The sequence below is a fragment of the Mytilus galloprovincialis genome, chromosome 7 (genome assembly GCF_965363235.1).
Source record: "Mytilus galloprovincialis chromosome 7, xbMytGall1.hap1.1, whole genome shotgun sequence".
NCBI classification, from domain to species: domain Eukaryota; kingdom Metazoa; phylum Mollusca; class Bivalvia; order Mytilida; family Mytilidae; genus Mytilus; species Mytilus galloprovincialis.
The window spans coordinates 14,700,262-14,720,125 of record NC_134844.1 but is presented as its reverse complement, the minus strand read 5'-3'; the positions used below and the strand labels follow the sequence as shown (position 1 = coordinate 14,720,125).

General features: G+C 32.3%; 1 long non-coding RNA gene across 1 annotated transcript; it reads right to left on the bottom strand.

The window, feature by feature from the left end:
- Positions 1 to 3,437: 3,437 nt before the first annotated feature.
- Positions 3,438 to 10,360, bottom strand: LOC143082382 (uncharacterized). The gene is made up of 3 exons (XR_012980374.1): positions 10,179 to 10,360; positions 5,385 to 5,472; positions 3,438 to 4,434 (listed from the first exon to the last, which is right to left on the bottom strand). It is a non-coding gene; the product is annotated as an uncharacterized LOC143082382 (long non-coding RNA).
- Between the last annotated feature and the right edge of the window lie 9,504 nt (positions 10,361 to 19,864).

The window sequence follows — 19,864 nt, the reverse complement described above, 5'->3', positions numbered from 1 at the left end:
AAAGTCCTCTTTTTCTATTAAATGCAATGGAACAGTAAAAAATAATGCTTTGCATCAAGTTTCCCCTTGGAATATGTACAAAATGGCCTATCTCTATTATTCATGATATCTGTAGTTTTGATACAATTGACGTTTGAAAAGGTCGTACAAAAATGGCTACAGAAGGGTACATAAACCTTAAACATACCTCTCTAATTTCAATATTTCTATTGAGTTAATTTTATTTATATTATAGGAGCATTAGATTTAACCCTGAAATTTAAAAAAAGGAGAACGATTGTATCTCCACGAAAAAGGCGGGATTATCAGCAAATATACTATTGAACAATTCGAATATATCTTGAACAAAGCGTCACTGGGAATGGAGAAATACTGGATGAATGAGCATGTGGCAGTGATAAAAGTGAACCGGAAATAAATTATAACTAAACGTATATTGATTTGCATTAGTTATCTTATTTGTTTACTCTTTGTACTCTTTGCTCGCAATAGTTATAATTAATAAACATAAATATGTTGCAAGATGTGAATACATTAACCTGTTGGTCAATTATACGACGCTGGTCATTAATAATACAATTGTTTTTCTGCTTTAAAACTTGTTCTGTGTTTTATTATGTTTTTCTGTGCTTTTTATCCTCTTTTGTTTTCTACCTTCAACCGCCGTCCGTCGTCAGCTGTTACATAGAAAAAACTCCTCCTTTGAAACAATGTGGAAAAGGAGCAGGCCCAGCAAGACCCCTTTTTGGCCCCAAACTATAGTAGTTTTGCAAATGTAAACTTTTAGCTATTCAATGGAAAGTAGAAAACTTCTGTTACATAAATATGGGCTGTTTTGACAATACAATGCACATGTATCGGGTACTCGCATCATTAAGTCATGCTAAATTACTGAAATCTTCGAAATTTTAGCATTTTGGTTAATTTTTAGACGGTTTCCGTCTGAAATGGAAGTGGCCGCATTTGTGTTCATTCTTAATATTTAAATGTAAGTTGTATTTGATGATAATACATTGCATATATAAATTTGAGAATGAACACGCGTACGGATGCGCATTTGTGACAAAAACATCTGAAAAGTGACATATTATGGCATATTTAATAGATTTATCATATTTCAGCCTAAATTTGAGCAGTTTAAAGGAATAAATCAGTAAAAATCTTTCACATAAACTAATTGAATCGACTGAAGTATACACTTCAGTGTTTAAAAAGTGTCCAAAATATTTCATCAGATGAACCTGAATTTTGAGGCCAAAATCGGCCTTTACCGGACCTACTCTTTTGATCCAAACTTGGCCAGATATAATAAAAATCGAACAGGGTAGACATGTTCCAAATATTAAAGAGAAAATCGAACAGGGCGGAAATATACCAAATATCAAAGAGAAAATCAAACAGGGTAGAAATGTTCCAAATATCATAATCTAAATGAACCTTTACTGAAACCTCGTTAAGTTTTCTCATACAAACTGTTTATAAATACAACTTATAGAAATTTATAAGAAAAAATTACCTCAGGGGCATCTGAGATCAGCCCTGGTTTCTGGTTGGATTCGTGTTGCTCAGTCGTCAGTTTTTTTTTCTATAATAGAAAAACAAAAGATATGGAGTATCTATCCATGACACAAAATCAGTTAATGCACAACAAAACCCCCAAAAAACCTTCTTTTCGTTGATCACAATTAATAAAAAAAAATTTCAAGACTGATAAAGATACTAATGAAAGGAGATATTGGGTGTTAATAAGATAGTTCTACACAAAATGACAATAATTGTAAAAATATGACATATACGGATCGCCAAACTGTCGTCGACAAATGACTGATCGAACTCTTAATTTCATGACTTTTTTAATTGTATATATAGCCCGACATCCTTTGGCATATATATTTTGTTCTGTTGTTGGAAGGATCATGCAGAATGTCGATTGGCAGAATGAAAATGTCTGTTACAATTTAATATATTATGCCAGCTGTCTTTGAAAATATTGTCTTTGAACTAGAAAAGAAAGGAAAATCTACTTATCGATAGACAGTGTGTGTAACAGCAAGCAACCAATAAAGAGAACACAGTATATTCATGTCCACAAGAGAAACTGAACCATATGCATTGTTTCATATAATGATACTGCCGCGTCGAACCATACAAACCACACGAACTAGTTTAAACAAAAATATGTCACTGATATTTTTTTTACCTGCTTGGAAAAAAAGCCACATATCAATTCAGACAACAAAGAAGGCGTGTTATAGATTTCGATTAAACCCTGTCGTGTCGAATGATTTAACCTTCAAATAGCATAAAACACATAACCTTAACGTCACCTATGGATAGGAAATTAAGAAGAAAGTAATTTCATTCTATTTCAGAAGTCGACCGACTGAAATTATATTTTAGTACACTGGAAACCAGCAAACACATGTAGTGTATTTATACATTTAAACTTAAAATAATGAATAAACCAGATTAAGTAAAAGCTACATTTAGCGTTTACTAATCAGTCCCAATATGACGAAAGCATTATTGAGTTTTAATGTTATGAATGGGTGAAATGGTTTCAATAGAAAATTAAATGTACACATTAGTTTTGTACAAATTTTGAAATAAATATAGAAATCATCAAATAATTTACACAAATCAGCTAATAGATATAAAAAGATGTGATATGAGTTCCAAGGAGACAACTCTCCATCCAAGTCACAATTTTTAAAAGTAAAACATTATAGGTATAAGTACGGTCTTCAACATCTAGCCTTGACTAAATTTGAATTTTTTCGATTTTCTTTTGAGTTATTCAGCCTCACCACTATCCCAGTAACATATTTAACTCCGCCCCATTCTTTAAGTGCCTGTCCCACTTGAGAGGCCTGTTGTTAAGTGGTTGTCGTTGGTTTTTTGTCTGTCATATTTGTTTTTTCGTAAATTGTTTTGTTTGAGAAAAAGGGCATTGAACAGTCTCCGGGACAAGTTTGCAATTCCGCTGAGTGCAAAAGTTGTCACCTTAATTTTTGGAGTTAAGTCAAATCAAAGTTGATAACTTGGTTGGTATTGGTTCTCTGATATTTGTCCTAAATTTTTTTGGATCTAGCACCACTGTTGAAAAAGTTATGCCCCTTTTTTCAACAATTTCCTCAGAGGAAAAGTACTTTTCCTCAAGGGAAATCAAATTTCCCTGAAGGAAAAAGATTTTTCCTCAAGGGAAATTGTTTTTTCCTCAAGGGAAAAAGATTTCCCTTAGGGAATTTGCTGCATAATAATTTCCTTTGAGGAAATTCTATTTCCTTAAAGGAAATTCTTTTTCCTTAGAGGAAATTCTTTTTCCTTAGAGGAAATTCTTTTTCCTTTGAGGAAATTTGCAGCTTCAAATTTTCCTTGGAGGAAATTCTTTTTCCTGTGAGGAAATTTGTAGTTTCAAATTTTCCTTGGAGGAAATACTTTTTCCTGTGAGGAAATTTTTGACAAACACTTTTCCTTGGAGGAAAATTCAAGACAACAAATTTCCTCTAGGGAAATCATTGTTCTTCAAATTTCCTCTAAGGAAATTTCTGAACATCAAATTTCCCTTAAGGAAATGTTTTCCCTTATTTTTACTTGTTAAACATTTCTTCACTACACCATGTATACAAACAGTATGAATATAATTATTACAAGACTGTATAATTGATGCAAATGATATTTAAAACTTTAATAAATGTTTGACTTTTAATGACATTGAAAATAATACAGTCTGACTGTTTAGATCTAGGTATTGTTTATACTTTTTATATAAATTTAACTTTGATTTATATTTTTTTTTGGAGCAAATGCTTCTATTTTCTTTGTAATTGTTTCAATGCGATACATTAATAAGCAACCAATTTGAATGTCATACCATTTGTGGTGTTCTAAAGAATTTGTTTATATATTTGCAGATTAAATAATAAAATAAACACTTTTCGTGTTATTTTAAATTAGAATTTCTTCTGTTTCAGCTTGTATACAGTTATTCAATCCACTACGTAAGAATTCAGTGAATACATTATTCCATTCACTAAACAATTCCCTTCAATTCTAAGAGAAATCATTTTTGCAAATTGTTCTTCAATGATCTTCTTCTGTATATTTGATATGAGGGAGCGATGTAAATGAGTGGATAAAACTTGTGTTCCTTTTTTCAACAACAAAATAGTATTTGTTCAGCATTCTCCTTTCTTTTGATTAAGATATGTTGTTGCTTTTATGCAATAGTGTTTTTGTGTATCTATGATAGAACTCCATTTTGTTTATGGTCATTATCATGTGATAATGTTGAAATTTCCTATTTCTTTTTTGCAGGAAAGCACACATTCCATTTCAAATTAATCCAATTATGCACTATGTAAATAAATTTCAACTTTAAGTTTCCTCTTCAGTAATGACCTATTGATCATGAAAACCAAGATGTCTGATCACCTATAAATACACAAAATAAACAAATAAAATGTTATAAATGGAGAAACAGCAATAAATGTTTTTCATGTGTATCTTTCCTTATTAAAATACATTAAGTAAACTTGAACTCGAGAAAAATAAATAACTGCGATGTAGACTAGAAAGTATAAAATGCCAAATAAAGTATTCACGAAAAAATTAGTTGATTTACAGAAGTCAAGTCCGTGTTTGCAGGAAATTTACATCATTGGTTGTCTGGTGGAGAGTTGTCTTATTGGCAATCATACCACATCTTATTTTTATATAACCTTGCCATATTCCTATTGTGCCTGTCCAAAGTTCAGAGCCTGTAGCTTTTGTCAGTTTAGTCTGACACTAAAATTTAGTGGTTGTTGTTGTTGTTGTTTCATACCGGTCATATTTATTTTTTGTAATTTATTTTGTTATAAACTAGGCAATTACCATGATAAGTTTTACAGTTTGGATTGTTTCAATGTTTCATCTTTAGGTCTTTTATAGCTGCCTACTTTGACTATAGTATAGGGTATGGATTTTCTCATTATTGAAGGTTGTAACAGGCCTACAATTGCTTTCTCAAAGCCATGATAGTTTTCATATTAAAGGTGGTACCCAACACTTTAGCTAAAATTAATTTGGGTCGTTTAATTTTCTTAAAATTTTGACAAAGTATTTACTTTGACCCTTTTACAAAAATATTAAAATTTCAAAAAATTTGAACCAACTGTTTTATCAGAAAAATTACACTGGTTATATAGCAGTTTGACAAACACTTATTTTGATCATTGAGAAGCTTAATATTCCCTTAACAACACAACGTAATTAAAAGGTTTATCTCCCTGTAGTGTTAGGTACCACCTTAATATACCACATCTTTTAATTTTTATAGTAATCATGATACTAGTAATCATCTTTCAAGTTCAATAACTTTTTTATCTTAAAAGGTGCCTTACCATTTAGGTTTAGTTGGCTTCTGCAAATTTTACATTGCCTATCATTTCTGCTGTATATAATTTCTCTGTATCTTCTATAGTTCTTGTCCTATACCTAAAAGAGTAAAAGTTGAATGACATCTTCCATCAATATTTTTTTCTGTTTAATGTACATCATGTATATTAATGTGTGTTTAATAAAAATCTAAACAGTGAGTGCTTGATAAGCTTCTTGCCCTTATAGCTGGTCTTTAAGCTTTAAATGAATTTTAATGATCGACTAAAAAACTATGAGCACTGTGCAAATAAGACCCCTGCCCTCCAAAAAAAACAAAACATGCACAAACAGTGGTATTTATTGACATAAAACATGTATATAATTTGGCTCCATTTATAGATATATATCTCAAGTGACTATAAGTTTAAGGCTGCGATTTTTTTAACAAATACATAAATTTCTAACATGTCTAAAAACCTTTCAAAGTTTTTGAAAATGGACAATTTTAAAATAACTTTGCAACAACTAAAGTTCCTTAACTCTGCATCTTATAAAAAATATACATGATAAATAGGGAATGATACTCCAGCTTGCATATTATTCAAAGTTTTAAAGGAACATAACTGAAGAACGGTAAAAGTTTTACTACCAAAATTTGAAATTGATCTGATTAAAATTATGATAAAAAGTATTTTTTTAAAGTCTAATAAAATTTGGTTGAGGAAAACTTAAGTTAGAAGGCCGAAACAATTTTTTCCATTTTTAAAGAACATAACTATAGAATTTAGTAAAAGAGACACTACCAAAATTCAAACTTAATCTGTATTTTGTGATGATAAGCATTGTGTATTGATTTCATAACATTTGGTTGAGACAAACTAAATTTTAGAGAACAGGAAACCAAAAATTCAGCATATTTTCCCCATTTCTAAAGGGGCAAAACTCTGATACTCTAGTACAGTAACACTGACATCACCAAAATTCAAACTTGATCTGAGAATTGTGATAACAAGCTTTTGTAAAAGTTTAATTGAATTTGGTTGAGGCAAACTAAAGTACTGTAAGAGAATAAAAAACAACTTTGGGACAGACGGACAAACGATCTGACAAGTGTTAAACATTATGCCCCCTCCACTTTGGGTCATAATAATAACTAGAGGCTCTCAAGAGCCTGTGTCGCTCACCTGTTAATGTGTTTACTGATGTCGGCCATCTTTGTTGGTAGGCGGGGTCATTAGACACTCTTTTTAAAAATTTGTAAGGGTTCCGCGGAACCCAGTGTCTCGCCTATTTTTGCTGTAAATCGCAGACTCAACAACAATGAGGAAAAAAATCAATAAAATATTCCTCTTGTTACTATTTTATGATTGTAAGAAAATCTAAGTCCATTTAAAAGTAAATTACAGAAAAAACGGAGTAATCTTTTTACAAACTTTACTTCTGGATACAATCTTATGATCATAAATAAGCTTCTGTCCAAGTTTGGTACAAATCCAGGATAGTTTAAGAAAGTTATTAAAATTTTAAAAACTTTAAACACAGAGTGAATGTAATGGTTCCCCGCAGAAAATCTAAGTCCATTTAAAAGTAAAATATGGAAAAAATGGATTTATTTATTTACAAAATTTACTTCTGGATACTATCTTATGATCATAAACAAGCTTCTGTCCAAGTTTGGTACAAACCCAGGAGAGTTTAAGAAAGTTATTAAAATTCTAAAAACTTTAACCACAGAGTGAATGTAATGTTTCCCCGCAGAAAAAACTAAGTCCATTTATAGTAAAATACGGAAAAAATGGAATTTTATTTTTACAAAATTTACTTCTGGATACTATCTTATGATCATAAACAAGCTTCTGTCAAAGTTTGGTAGAAATCCAGTATAGTTTAAGAAAGTTATTAAAATTTCAAAAACTTTAACCACAGAGTGAATATTTGTTGACGCCGCCGACGACGACGGAATGTAGGATCGCTTAGTCTCGCTTTTTCGACTAAAGTCGAAGGCTCGACAAAAATAGATACCCTAGTATTATGATTGTGGCCAAGTTTGGTTAAATTTGGCCAAGTAGTTTTAGAAAAGATTTTTATACAAGTTACAAAAATGAGGAAAAGTTGTTTAATATTGACTCTAAAGGGCAATAACTCCTTAGGGGGTCCTCTAACAATTTTGATCATGCTGACTTATTTGTAGATCTTACTTTGTTGAACATTATTGCTGTTTACAGTTTATCTCTATCTATAATAGTATTCAAGATAATAACCAAAAACTGCAAAATTTTCTTAAAATAACCAATTTAAGGGCAGCAACCCAACAACAGGTTGTCCGATTCAACTGAAAATTTGTGAGGGGATATATCTTATTCTGATGGACATTAAAATCTTGAAAGATTTGCCCTAAATGTCTTGGTTTCAAAGATATAAAGCAAAAACTGCATTTTACCACTATGTTCTAATTTTAGCCATGTCGGCCATTTTGTTTGGTAGGCTGGGTCATCGGACACATTTTTTAAACTATAAACCACAATGATAATTGTCGCCAAGTTTGATTAAATTTGTCAAAGTAGTTTTAGAGAAGAAGATTTTTAGAAAAGTTACAAAAAATGATGAAAAGTTGTTAAAAATTGACTATAAAGGGCAATAACTCCTTAAGGGGTCGACTGGCAATTTTGGTCTTGTTGACTTATTTGTAGGTCTTACTCTGCTGAACATTATTGCTGTTTACAGTTTATCTCTATCTATAATAGTATTCAAGATAATAACCAAAAACTGCAAAATTTCCTTAAAATAACCATTTCAGGGGCAGCAACCCAACAACAGGTTGTCCGATTCGTCTGAAAATTTCAGGGCAGATAGATCTTCACCTGATAAACAATTTTACCCAAGTCAGATTTGCTCTAAATGCTTTGGTTTTTGAGTTATAAGCCAAAAACTGCATTTTACCCCTATGTTCTATTTTTAGCCATGGCGGCCATCTTGGTTGGTTTGACGGGTCACGCCACACATTTTTTAATCTAGATATCCCAAGGATGATTGTGGCCAAGTTTGGTAGAATTTGGCCCAGTAGTTTCAGAGGAGAAGATTTTTGTAAAAGTTTACGGACGACGGACGACAGACGCCAAGTGATGAGAAAAGCTCACTTGACCTTTCAGGTCAGGTGAGCTAAAAAGGGAGTTTGTCAAGATATAAAAACAATTCACCAAAGTTTCATAAAAATTTGTGAAAGCATTCTTGAGACTATCCTTATCCGAAGTCATGATAGTACAATGACATAAATCAGATTTTTTTTTAAATTAAAAGGAAAATTATCATGTTTATGTTATACAAAAATAATTCACCAAGTTTCATGAAAATTGCTCAAAGCATTATTAATAGTATACGTACTGGAAAAATCCCCCCTTTTATGAATAAAATCCCTAACTTTAAATAAAAAATTTAAAATCCCTAAAAATTAAAAAGGAGCTTAATTATCATGATTATATCAATAGATAATTCACCAAAGTATTATGAAAATTTTATGATTAATGTATTCTAATTCCAAGACTATCTAAGACATGGTTTGTTTGAATTAAAAAAGTTGGAATAAAGTACCTGCTAGAATTCAGGAGAATTAGACCAAATCAGGCTATCTTCTAGATTATCAGACAATTGACTGTAGAAAAGGAATTTTCTTTTTTCTTATTTAGCTATTTGTTATCTCTTTCCTTAATATATACTGAACTAAGCCATTTTTTCACATATTTTTATTGTTTTTTCTCTCTTGTGACTTGTTATTTAACATAACAAAAAAAAAACAAAGGCAGTGAAAGAGAAACTGTCACAATGCCAAGGCAAAACATAAGATGCAGAAAAGAAAAACAAAACGAAACACTAAGCAACACCAACATCACCAATAAACTAGTGTTGAATTCATGTGCTCATTCAGTCAGTGAGAGTTCGCAGATCCTGACCTACTATATCTATGCTTAAAAACCTAAAAATCATATAGTTCTAAACACATTTTGTAAATTTATACTTGATTAAAATGTTGTCATAAATAGCATAGACACCTCTGAGTTTTGAGAACCACATGTGTTAATTGTGCGAGTATAATCATTGATAATCATGCACAAGATTGACTTTTAAAAGCCTATATATTGAAATTTTCTGAAAATATTGCATGCATTTATTAATATGACCAATTTCAAGAAATGCACAAAGATGTGAGATGATTTTATATATAATTGTAATTTCAGGAATTTACAGTAAAGGCTTTTATCCTCACTGCATTTTGCACTTTTCCTAATCCAGGAGCCAGAAGTTATGGCCTTTGTGACCTTTGTATGATTTTTATTTTAGTTTCTTTTTTTTATATTGAAGAGTTTAGTATGACGTCCATTATCACTCAACTAGTATACATTTTTGTTTAATGGCAAGCTAAAGCATGCCTCACAGGCACGGATCCAGGGGGGGGGGGGGGGGGCTGAGGGTTGGACATGTTGGAACCCCCTTTCTTTATTGGACGATCAATGCATTTGAATGGGGACATGAAGTTGGACACCCCCCCCCCCCCAAAAAAAAAAATTGTCCTGGTAGAGGAACCCCTCCTTTATATGACTAGATCCACCCCAGTCTCAGGTTCCGGGATTTTCTCGTTGCAATGAAGACCCATTGGTGACCTATGGCTGTTATCTGCTCTTTGGTCATGTTGTTATCTCTTTGATACATTCCCCATTTCCATTTCCATTTTCTTTTCGGTTCTATTATAAATATTAGAAACGAGTTTGGCGCCTTTACAAAAATATAATTGTCTGTGCTGATAGGGGAGTATGTGTGCATACCAATATTTAAATTTTCTAGGCCTTCTTTTTGAATATTTTGTGCATTTCTTGGTAAAATACTGTCAGACCTCGAGTGCTGTTGTTTTACAAAAACGGTCAAGTAATGTAGGGGAAAGAAACTAACTAAAAAGACCAAAATAAGCCACAACTAATGGGGGTCTCATTGGGGGTTTTGTTCACGGATCCCGCTTAGTTACTACAAGGATTTGTATTCACTATACAAATCCTTGGTTACTACTTATTTTTTTAGATTCTCGCATGATGCCATCCCGCTTACACTATGCATGTAAGTGAACAATTCTGCTATTTTTGTAATTTCCCATGTCCCGCTAAACTTCATTTCGCGTTTTCACGGCACAATAATTTGAGGGAGGATAGGACCTTTATCGGGACTGCGGGATCGGGTGTTTTTAAGCTCTGGATTTCGGGATTGACCCTTTCGGGATAAGATAATTCTTTTTTCGAATTTCGGGACCTCTGGATTTCGTGTTTTTAAGCCCGGGATATCGGGATTTCGTGTTTTTAAGCTCGGGATTTCGGGATCAGTACCCCTCCTACCCTCCCTCATAATTTGACTTTCATGTGTCACGTTTACAAAAAATACGCCTCGACAATACCGAGTCCCGCTCAGACCCCCCTTATAGGTACATAATGAATAGTTTACTATGTAGTCAGTAGTCGGGTCAAATACACATGTATATACTTTTAGACGACCTTAGATTCATTTCACAGCGAAAATACTCATTAACATTTTAGATCACTTCACATTTAGATTTTATAACTTTTAAAATTAAGACCATATAGATTTAAGATCATTTAATCGAAAGATTATAATTTGTCAATGCGCAACTGTAACCAGGTACTGCATTTTTCTTTTTGCATGCGTCAAGAAACAGTTAAAAGGACTTAAAAGTGCCGGGAATAGAAAAGCAAGTTAAACTTCTCATCTGGACTTTTTAATAAGTCTGTATATACCGGACCTCTTCTCTATTTTGGGATTGAAAAAAAAAATCTAAAGTTAAAAATGCGGTTTTGAGTCTATTTCTTCTTTTTAATTTGGTAACACGTTAAGCCATTAGTGACACTAATATGGTATATTACCAATAATAAGGCCATATATTTCGGTGTGTAGAAATACCGCAAAAGACTTCTTAGTGCACTAAGAAGAAAGTTTTTGCATTAAGGACACTAAAACGATGTTTTAAGATCACAGCGAACATGAATATAAGAGGATATGATTAAATACCTCAAATCTATAAAGTAAGGTATCAATAGATTTTGTAATTTTGAAGTTAAATGACTTTTTAATCAACGCCTGCCACTCGCCACGTGACCAACGGTTTATTGCAGATTCCCGAATCATCATGTTCAATCAACCTAATCCAATAAACAATTGTCTTTTGATCGTTACTTATTGATTAATCAATGGTTGTTAACCTAACGGTTTAGCGTGGTATAAATTCAAGTTTATGAAAGAAAAATAAAAAATAAATTTTGTGTTTTAAAACTTTGCCTTTGTTAATATATATATTTAGTTTTTAAGGAAATTGCTATGCAAGCTTTTTTTTTATTTAAAGAACCCTATTTTGAGATTAAAATTGAGAAACAAATGCTTTTGATATTTCATTTCCTTACTAACAACACAAGAGTTTACATACTATCATTATTCCTTGAAAGACATTTGAGAGTATGTGGTGTCCATGGGGTTTTTCAAAGTCCGATTACAGAAGTAATATATAGAAAAACTCCAAGAGGTAAAATTATTTTACGTTTTAAAAAGAGAATTATAGAATAAATCATAACTGTCTTCTATGAACGATAACTTTAAACTGGTGTCAATGCTTTTTTTTTAACAATTCATCTTTATTTCAACAATTGAAGATGAATACCATTTTATTTTATAATGTAATAAGCACTATGGGCAGGCGCGGATCCAGAGCTTGAAGTGGGGGTTTGGGGGAGGGGTTATGTGAGAAATGTTTAAAACACTAGAGAAGTTTTCATGTTATACCAAACCATATGTTTTTCAAGAAATGGCACACTTTTTGTTCATCCGGCATATGGTTACTCTAAATAAAATTTTAAGTATTAATTTTATAAGTTTAATTATTTGATTACAGATCGTATCTACCCGTTTTGCAATTGTTGTATCACTCTAAGGGAGGCTAATAAAGATATATATAATAAAATGTAGAGATAGCAGCCTTGGATTGTCTTAATTAAATCCTTTGGTCCTCTTATTATCAAGTTACCCTCTGGCCAATGTTATTATGACTTGTGTATATTTAAAGAAGTGTAGCGACCAGGTGTCACTCTATTCAGTGCTAGATATTCAAATTATAGTAAAGATAACATTAAAACAAGAAATGGTTAATACAAAAAATATTTTAAGATTTTCAACCGGGGGTGGGCTCGCTTTAACCCCCTAAATCCGCTAATGATGTGGGAGAACTAAATTATTTAGTTAACTTAATCATATGACTCTTAAGCCCGTTCTGCCATTATTAAGAAACGCTAAAGAACGGAAATGTATGATTTTAAGATTTGGAAATAAATGAAATTGGTGTCATAAATGGTATGTCTGCTTGTATTTAAAATATTTTATAAATAGATATAATGCAGGGGCGAATACAGGATTTGACGTTAGGGGGCGCAGAATAAAATTTCGAAAATTTTTTTGAGGTTAAAATTATCAAAGTAAGTTATTGAAATATTCTTCTAGAGTAGGTGCAATGTAGATAGATATCTTGCCAAGCAAAGTGTGGCGAGAAACATTTGTGGTAAAATGAGCGAGAAATTAAAGTTTCAATCTAAAACCGCATAATTTAAATGACAATCTACATTAACCATAATTAACAAAAAATCTATTAGTTTCTGTTCATTGACTACCTCTATATATTTACCAGAAAACGGGACTGAACAAAAGTAGAATAGAAACAATTCTGAGTACACAAACTGATTCTCCATATAAAAAAAGTGAGACGAAGCAAATGACGATAGCTCATCTGACCAATATAAGGTATTGAAAACGAAAATGATTACTGGTACAATTTATTTGTCAATTCATGATACGTGTTTTTATTTTTGTTCTATTTTCGGAGGTCGTGCTAGACTTTTTACATACCGTAAAACAAACAAAAATGGCCGCTAACCACTAAAATCAAAATGAGATCCTTAAACAATTCATTGTGCTTATTTTCTTGGGATCCAATGTAATACGGTAGTACCTACGGGTTTGGGCCTTGACCGTTTATGCATGCTTCGGCAAAATTTACATGTTGCAAGTGAGAAATCATGTATTGTCACATAGATATTAAATAATGAGTCAAATTAACAAACTAACCTCTCGCTTGAACCATAATCTTTATCTTTCCTAAAGAAAGAATCTAACTTACACTGCTTTCTTGGTATGATGAAATTACCAACCGGTTACCCAAATAGCGGGTAGGGCTCCCACCTTCTTCGTGGTAAAGTGATGTAGGGATGTTTTTGAACTTCGATTATCAAAGAAATTGTTTATTAAAACTGCAACTAGAATGTCACAATTTTTTTATTCTAACTGCTAAAAGCCTATGATATTTGTCATCAAACGCAGTACCGCTTTTGACACCTTCCTTTGAAGTGTAACATGTTTATAGAACTTAAATAAACAAAAGGTCAGTTGATTAGTAATTACGTTAAATGATTCTGTTAAATTACTATTTTATATAGTAATACTTGTTTGAATGTTACGACAGATTGAATGCGACGACATTAGCTTTCGTCGGATACTTACTTTATTACGTCCGGACAACCCATGCTTTGCAAATTGTAGGGGTGGGGGGGGGGGCGCACGCCCGCCACGCCCCCGCCTAAATCCGCCCCTGTAATGCTCATATACATAATTATTAACGGTTGTTTTACTTCGCTTATTTATAGCATTTAACAAATAACTTCGTATTCTTATTTTCGGCATCAAATAAAAATAATGGAATAAATATATTTTAAAAAGACAAGGAAAGTGAATTAAAAAATATTTACAACAAAAATAAGCGAAAGGAGATGTGGTACGGCTGTCAATGAAACACCTATCCACAAAAGTTAAAAATGAAGAAGATGTCAGAAATAAATTGGTCATAATTTATTTACAGTCTAAAACATCGAAGGGACTAAACATCAACCTATACATATTTATACTTGTAATGCATTTGTATATAATTACATTAGATGTATGTTTCATTAAGATACGTTATTCTGATTGGCTAACTAGCAATCTCGAGATATTCCTTAATCAATTGCATTACACAATGCAACTTTTCATTCATGATGACACGAGGTCCCACAATAAAGTGCACAGGTAAATGAAATAAAAACTTGATAAAAGGCGTGTTTTCATGATCCTATAGGTAAAAATGTAATTATAAGTATTGAATGCTTTTTTTTGTAATTTTATAGGGTTGTAAAAGCGTTGACCGTGCGCACATTTTTAGTATGAAGCGCTTGCGCGCTTCATACAAAATGTACTTCGGTCAACGCTTTTACACCCCAATAAATTTACAAAAAAGAGCATTCAATTCTTAAATAAACATCGAATCAGAAATATGTTCCTTTCCTAAACATGTTTAAAAACATTGCTGTGATAGTTATCAAAAGTACCAGGATTATAATTTAGTACGCCAGACGCGCGTTTCGTCTACACAAGACTCATCAGTAACGCTCAAATCGAAATATTGATAAATGGCATAGTTCTTAACATTAGAAAAATGAATGAAGTATTGGCAACTGGACGTTAAGCAACCAAATATCAATCCTCACTTTTCCGTGAAGTGTTCACAATTATTTGTCTTTTTAAAATTAAAAGGATGAAAAATTCCCAAACTGAAAAGAGTTGAAAATTCGCTATTAATTTAGAAGTAAAAAATATAGCAGACAGAATAAAGACGGCAAAAACAAACAAATGAAAAAAAAAAAATAGAGAACAATTTAAAATACCATATACATGTTTAATCAGCATACTAGTAGATCACGGGCCAAGGTTGAGCGAACATGAATTGCTATCGATTATACTAAAGGTGACAATCAACTTTTTGAGGCACGTGTCGAGAAAACATTAGAACAAATATAATTTAAAATTATGAATTTCAAAGGAGTAGGTCCGGTAAGGACCGATTTTGGCCTCAAATTTCAGGTTCATCTGACGAAAGATTTTGACCACTTTTGAAACACTTAAGTGTCTATTTTATTTGATTCTATTAGTGTATGTGGAAGATTTTCACTGATTTTGTCATTAAAAGCTCAATTAAATATATAAAAATCCACCAAACATGCCGGAAAATGTCACTTTTCAGATGGTTTTTGCAATTTAGCATGACTTTATGGTGCTTGTACCCGATATATGTGCCATGTATTGTCAAAAACAGCCCATATTTATGTAGCAGAAGCATTCTACTGTCCAAAAAATAACTAAAAGTTTACTTTTAACAATTTTGTAAAACTGCTATATTTTGGGGCCAAAAAGGTGTCTTACCGGACCTTCTCCTTTTACAAAGTCTATTTCTATATGCCATATCCTTTGTGACAGTTGTATCATTCCATCAGGTCCTTAGTGCACATTTTTGTTCTTAGTGCACTAAGGAGGTCCTTTGCGGTGTTTCTACGGACCCCATATATTTGAAGCTGTTCAAAATTCTGTACATTATAGGTACGTGTATCAGATCGGACAATAATTTTCATATATATAAAAATAATTACTGTATAAGTTATCTAGTATGAAATATGTCCACTGGACCGACCGTGCAAGTGCTATATATATTATATCATGTATATAGCCAGTCAAAAAGATGTGGTATGATTGCCAATGAGACAACTATCCACAAAAGACCAAAATGACACAAACATTAACAACTATAGGTCACACAAGGTCGTTAAAAACTTCCATTTGTTGTTGTCCACTGAAAATAAGCTCATAAAAACACGAATCCCCGTTTACTCAATTCCACCTTTATTTGTTAATATTTCTTTATCTTTTTCTTTTGATTTTATCATATCTTTTTTGTGAAATATTTTGTGTGGTCGAACATGAAATTGCCTCCGATGCTACAAAGTAATTTGTTTAATGTCATCTGTTGCAATATATGCTAAGTACTACACGTGGACAGGATGTTCCCCAGAAAATAAGTTATACACACCCCGATATAACCCCGAGGGTACACGCTACTGTTATATGGAAAATTACTGGGTCACCTGTAAGATAGTAATCAGCCATGCAGCTAATTAGGTTACTGACCATGTCACTTCAATTTAAAAAGTTTATCGTTAGATATCAAAATGATAAATTCATTTTAATTAAAAATTTAAGAACTTAAGGATTTATCATTATAATGAAGTGAAATAATTCAACCAAATCGTATATAGATTATATCAAGGATTTTCTTACTATACAAATCCTTGATTATATACATATTTTTTTTATCTATGCCGGAAAGAATTGAAAAACTGTATTTATAATTTTTGATTTGTTTTATAGAAATCTGTGTAGGTCTCGAGAAATGGAACTCACGCAACGCATGCCTAATTAAGATTTATAAATTTATTGAAAAATATAACAAAAATTTAGATTTGATATTAAATTAAAGTTACCTTTCCGCGCTGTAATTTATTTGATATGACATGAATCAAGCAATTTTTGTTGAGGGATTTATGGGTTTGTCCATACAACGTATAAAAAAAGAAGTGTATGTTATTAGTATTTCACATGCCCAGACGCAACGTTAGATATTGCTACTACCACGAAAAATAGCGTTAAGTAAATATTGACGGGAAAATTTTTATAGAAATGCTGAAATAAATATTTCAAATTATACATGAAAATAAAGATTAATTCTTAAATTTTCACATTATGATAGATAAAGAATAAACATATAATATTCATAGGCATAGGAAGACACAGATTATCCGAAAAATGTTTACTTAGCGTTGTCCCATGTAACAAACTCGAAACATAAAACTCGAAAAATTCGCGAAATGTTCACGCAACTCTTCGAAATTTTGCATGAACATTCTATGACGTGATATATTTCAGTATTGGTTAACATGGCTGTCTCCTTTTAAAATTTGCATACATATTTTCAAAAGAATATGATGTACGGAAATGTCCCATCCTAATTTTAATTTGGAAACTTGAAACATTTCAGTTCATAAATAAAATTTTGACAAATAATTCATTAAATTATAAGCACGATCGTTTTGTACTAAGTGTAACCTACCAAAATTCGAATTGAAAAATAAATTGAGCTATATATTCAATTCAAAACAATAGATTTGCAATGTCTTGCGGAAATGTCCGAGTTAAACTTTCATGCCTTCACAAAACTTTTACGGCCAAAAAAACAGAGATTTGATTTCGTGAAGATTTTTTATCGGCTTTGATAACTATACCAATAAAAAGAACTTTTAAAGTTGAAGATGTTACACCAAATAGCATTAAGATTACAGGGTTTTCTTTAAAAAATACGGATTAATGAAAATGTCTTGCAAGTTTGTCCGTTATCGTAATTTGACGTCGCCACAAGCGTAAAATGCTAGGGACGGCATGAACTGCATTCGCATGTTCCTTCCTCCACTAAATATAAATGTCCTGGTTTCAACAAAACGAAATGATGCACACATTACAAAAATACACATCTATAAGACGATCAAAACGTAAGAAAACTTCAGTATCATAGCTACATGTATAAGCTATTGTATGTCACTGCTTGAAAAAAATCATAATCGGGTTGAATATATAATGCAGCAATATTTCTCCAAAAACACATAATTACTAGCAGTAAAATTGAATATCATATGTTAATTATAAAATCATATTGGATTGGATTCTCACGGCATTAATTGATACTTGTGTGTTATACTTTGCATTTACCCAAAAAGGACAGCAGGAAGAATTAGATAGTGCGCGTTTCCAATTTAACGTCATTTTTCTGTTACACTAAATGGTAGCAATATCTGACGTTGCGTCCTTGTTTTCGCCTTGAAGCTCATTATTCAGAGTGTTTCAGACAAGATGATGAAAATAACGTGCAAGATACTTTTTTCGATCATCGTGAAGAGACAATTTTAATTCCCATTCCTCGATGCACTCTACCCCTGTTGAATTGTATATTTATCATTCCTCGTGCTTTTTAATTAGCCCCCCCTTTCGTGGTTACCGTTATGCCAACAAATACCCGGGGCTTGATTTACATGTAAAATCATGGGCGGATCCAGCCATAATATAGGGGGTTCCAACTACATGTCTCCATTAAATAAGGGGTGTCTAAGCATACCTAAGTGTCAAAAGAGAGTTTTTCCCGACCTATTCACATATTTTTAAGGTTCCTATATATCCTAGATACAAGGTGATAGGACGTTCGGTTCCGTTGGAATGACCTGAGTGAAAAGTTGACGGGGGGATCCAGAACTTTTCATTGGGGGGGGGGGGGTTCAGATGGGGGATGCTTGCCTTAGTCATGTTTCTGTGATTCCATATAATCAACAAAATTTTTCACACAAAAAGGGGGGCAGGGATTTCTCCTTATTCAGCATAAGCTCACATAAATTTGCCTTTTGAAGAACTGAAATAAATATGAGACGGCTAATGATTTTTCAGATGCTTTACATTAAAATACATCCATGTGACATTCACAATTATATATAGATCCAAATTTAAAAAGCTATTTTTTCAATATTTAAATAATGTAGGATCAAATCTTGATACATGTATGTAGTTGAAACTGTTAGCTTTAAACATGTTAAACATTAAACAATGAACACCCAAAGTTTAAACCACGTTTAAACATAAGAATGACCATGTAGTCTTTATTAATGTATGCTATTGCTATGAAACTAGGTCATTGTAGGTAAACTGTCATCTATTCCCTTAAATCTTTGTTCCCAGTCACCCCAAGTTTGATTTAAATTAGTCAAGTATATATCTACTCTATTAGGTCTCTAGTTTGGATAGTTAATAACTTGCAAATTAAAATCATACTCCTCCCAAATTTATTTCTTTAAATATTATGGATGAAATACATGTAGCAAGTAAGGGATGAAATTAAATTGGATGAAATGTGGCATTTTTTTTTTGATAAAGTAGTACTGTTGATTCATTTATTTTCGTGGGTATCAATTTTCGTGGATTTTTGAAAACTTACATGTTCGTGGATATTTAAATTCGTGGTTTTGCTTAAGTCTGCATACAAGCCTATTTGAAATTTGTTATTCGTTGAAGATTTATTTTCGTGGTTCTTCTGTGCCAACGAAATCAACGAAAATTGGTATCCCACGAATAATAATGAATCCACAGTATGTCTGATGTTGTCAAACTTAATTATAGACCCTTAAGGGGCGGATCCAGTCATTTTAAAAAGGGGTGGGGGTGGGATTCTAACCCAGGACAAAAGGGGAAGGGGGGGTCCAATTACATGTCCCTATTCAAATGCATTGATAATCCGAAAAAAAGGGGGGTTCCAATTCCTTGAACCCCTCTCTGGATCTGTGCCTGCCCTTTAAAAATAAAATTATCCTTATTTTGAGTTAAAGCTTATAGATTTTTCTATAATGCTTCTCAGGGGCGGATCAAGCCATTTTAAAAGGGGGGTCCCAACCAAGAGCAAAGAGGGGTTCCAACTATATCTCCCATTCAAATGCATTGCTCGGTAAAAGAAAAGGAT